This window comes from Orycteropus afer, unplaced genomic scaffold, assembly GCF_000298275.1.
Source record: "Orycteropus afer afer isolate SDZICR_OR568_19922 unplaced genomic scaffold, OryAfe1.0 scaffold00273, whole genome shotgun sequence".
Taxonomy (NCBI): domain Eukaryota; kingdom Metazoa; phylum Chordata; class Mammalia; order Tubulidentata; family Orycteropodidae; genus Orycteropus; species Orycteropus afer.
The window spans coordinates 2840547-2844573 of record NW_006921860.1 but is presented as its reverse complement, the minus strand read 5'-3'; positions in this window follow the sequence as shown (position 1 = coordinate 2844573).

Genomic DNA, 4027 nt, shown 5'->3' with positions numbered 1-4027 from the left:
CTGAATGCACTCCTGTGGTTTCCAGCCAAACAAAATACAGGCATATAAGCTGAACACTTACCTGAGGTAGATACACTCTTTGGAGAGAACAATCATGGGAGGAAGAAGGGCTGCTTATGCACAGGGAGACAGCTCAGGGATCAGGAGTGTATGGAGGGATGGACACTGGGAAGAGGTAACTATGGGGAGGAAGTGAGAGGGGAGCTGTTGCATTGTGGTAAACTGTGGTCAATGACAGGAGACAAAGTGTATGTGAACTGCTGTGTGGAGAGTGAATTTGCTCTGTAAATCTTTACCCAAGTCACACACACACACACAAAAAGGTTTCTTTGTTTCAGAAGGGCTTTTGTTTAAGAAAGTAAAGGACCATTTTGTTTGCAGCCACCTAGTGTCCCTGCAGGTCTTCGCTGTCCCTGCTTCTGAGTGTGGAGCTCTCCTTTTGAATGGAGTGAGGTTAACTGCTCAGTGCTTCTGTACAAGCACGCGGTCTGACAGTGCTTTGGCAGGCAATCAACTGGGAGTAACCAAGAATGCTTAACATGTGTGGAATGCGTCTCAGAAACTAAAGTTGGCTCCTTAAACAATTACCGCCACCTGGGTTAAGACCACAGCACCATGGAGAGGATCTCCTAAGCCTGTCCACACAGGGCCATCTCAGTGGAATGCTGACTTGCAAGCTGTGTCCTTGTGGAAGGCGGACAAAGCTGGGATGTGGGCTGTGCCGTCACCGTGGCCGTAAAACTGCCTTTGTGCTACGGGGGGCCCCACTCAGATGAAGCAGAGCCAGTCCGGCCAACAGGGGGGCAGCCTTCAGGCACAGGGGGCTCCGGTCCTTGCTTTTCCATGAAGGGCGGGTCATTCTGAGAGGACCCCAGGAAGGAGCCCTGCTGGCATGGTGGTTAAGGACTCAACTGGTAACTGAAAAGTCAGTGATTTGAACTCACCGGCCACTATGGAGGAGAGAGATACGGCAATCTGCTCCTGTAAAGATTTCAGCCCAGGAAACCCTCCGGAGCAGTTCTACTCCATGTGAGTCGGAATTGACTCAACAGCTCTGGCTTTGCTTTGGTTTTGGTTTAGAATCCGAGGGGAGAATTGGGTTGGCTGTTTCTCAAAAGCTTGAATGTGCTCTGACTGCCTGCACAGTTGATGGGGCCTGCCCTGGGCCTGCTCAGAGACAATTTGGAGAGCTTTTCTGGTTTTTTTCAGGTGACTGTGACTGGGGTAATAAATCTTCTGTGCTTTGGTGTCCCATGCACCTGGGGTCTTAAAAGGCTCCAGACAGAGATTTACAAACAAAGACAAAACTGGCTACGGACTCTCGTTTGTTTATGTCTGGAGCTACAGACCTCTCAAAGTCTATAAAATTCAAAGGTGCACATGTCTGCTTTAACAATCCGACTAATGGCCATTGTCTCCTACCAGCTTAGAGGGCTTTCCCACACAAAGCTTTATCTGGGGTGACGAAGACTCATTTGTATCCAGTGGCTTGGAGTTAGGCTTCGTGCCCCCCTCCTGTCTTGACTCCACCCACATGAGACATGCTATCCGGGCAGTGTGCGTGGGGTAGGATGGTTGTTGTGGCCAGCTGTTGTTGGGTTGGATGGCTGACATGCTGGCGTGTCGATGTTAGATGGTGCAGCAGTGGGATTCTACTTCAAAGAGGTTAGAGTCTCCTGTAGGGGCCATGGGACATGCAGAACAACTGTACTACCCGTCAGGAAACACAGACAATGAGGAAAAACGGGGTCTTTCAAGAGTGAGGGGTGAGTGGCAATTAGCTCATTATTGATGGTCCTGGAGGGTGATGGTATTGCACTCAGTATTGGCAGTGATGGAGGGTTAGCAGTACTCGTCTTGGTAGTGATAGTGTTGAAGGGTGTGGTAGTTCACTTTATGTGTCAATTTGGCTGGGCCTGGCTGAGTGGCTGGGCAGCTGGTGGTAGTTATTCCCCATGATGAGACTGGCAATCAACTCCATGGTGGGATCTACCACAAGCAGCTGAGTAGCTGCCTATGGATATGTGGTCTGCTTCCCTTTCATAAGCAATACTTTTGGGAATGGTCTCTAGTTTACAGCACGCTTGGACCCTGCATGTACCCGTGTCATTGCTCAGCAGCCTGCTATGCTCTGACGACCTTGGGACTTACAATGGACTTAAATAATGTCCTGCCATGTGGTTTGGTAACATTGGGACTGTGCTTTTTGACTTGTCAACCTTGGGCTTCTCAGCTTCAGCAGCCAGCAGCTGTCTGAGTGAAGAAACACCTCTAGTTCCCATGGGCTGGGAGCAGGAGGCAGAGCTGGACCCCAAGGTTGAGGGGCTTTTACCCAGCCCCTAGAGCCTGGCACTTTGAAATTGGACTTAAAACCTCCAAACTGTAAGAGAAAAAACTCCTGTTCGTTAAGGCCATCCCATTTGTGGTATGTTCCTGTCAGAGTGGCACTAGGGAACCAGAACAGAGGGTGGGCGGTACTCAGCCTAGTATGGGCAGTATTGCAGGGGGAGTGGTACTCAGTATGTTGTTAGGTTGTACCGGACGGTGAGTGGTATGCTGCCCAGTGTTGTTAGCTACACTCCAAGTCTGTCATGTCACAATACCACTCGCCAGCAGTCCTTGCAAATAAGCTCAGATAAAGGGCTGTTGAAGATGTCAGAAAGGCTGAAATAATAACTAACTAGCAAGGGCATTAGGAGCTCTGGTAGCATAGTGGCTGAGGCACTTGACTGCTAACCAGAAGGCTGGCGGTTCAAACCCACCACCCACTCCTCGGAAGGAAGGTTGGGCAATCTACTTCCGTAGTGATACTGCCTCGGAAACCCAAGGAGGGGTCCCTATGAGTTGGGTCCGACTCGACGGCACATAACAACAACAACAACAACAAGCAAGGGCATTGCATAAGAGGGAGTTTGCCTGGCTTATTTTGGTCCTTTTCTTAGGAGGGGGTGTGGAAATTTCACCACCCATTCTGTTTCCTGTCAGGCCAGGTGGTGTTGTTACAGCTGGTGGAGAAAGCACCTTGATTTCCATGGGGGTAGAGAGGTGACATGATATGTTAGGTGTTTTTCATGCAGTTTCTGGTATGACTTTGATAATCTCATTGATTCAAAACTTCCTTTAAAAGGAAGATTGGAAGATCTTATGTTTTATCATCCCCAGATTCTCAGGGGGCCAGCCCCTCAGCACAGAGTTTGTACCATCCCAACAGCAGGTGCAAGTACAGCTTAGAAAAGGAGTGACCTGCGTGGCTTCCACGGTTCCCATGACCCCGGTTGGAAGCATTTACAGGAGCCTCTCTTCCAGTGTCATATTTGCGTCAGTATTTACATATCTATATATTCACATAGGTGCACATCAGAGCTTTGGTGGCCTAGTGTCTAAGGCATTTGACTGCTAACCAGAAGGCTGGCAGTTCAAACCCACCAGCCACTCCTCAGAAGGAAGGTTGGGCAATCTACTTCCTTAGTGATATCACCTCTTAAAACCAAGGAGGGGGTGCTATGAGTCAGATCCAACTTGTCGGCAATGAGTTACATATTTATATATTCCTCCTTATTGTCTTGGGAGCTCTGGTACTGTAGTGCATAAGGTACTTGACTGCTAACCAGAAGACTGGCAGTTCAAACCCACCAGTAACTCCTTGGAAGGAAGATGGAGCCATCTACTTCTGTAGTGATACTGCCTCGGAAACCCAAGGAGGGGTCGCTATGAGTCGGGTCTGACCTGACAGCACATAACAACAACAACAACCTTATTTTCTTATGACTTTTTTTTTAATTAAACGATAGTTAGTTTTCCATCTTAAGAACATTTTTCAAGGTAGACGCCCACCTATCCATTATAGCACACTTGGCAACTTCATGATTAAATTAATGTTTAAAAATTTGTAAGAAGAGTTTGGAGAAGACATTGCTCCTTAAAAAGTGACCTATTGAGGTGGGGCAAGATGGCGGACTAGGCAGAAGGATTGCACAGACCCTCTTCAACAAAGAAAAGGGAAACCAATTAACACAGACACAGAAGA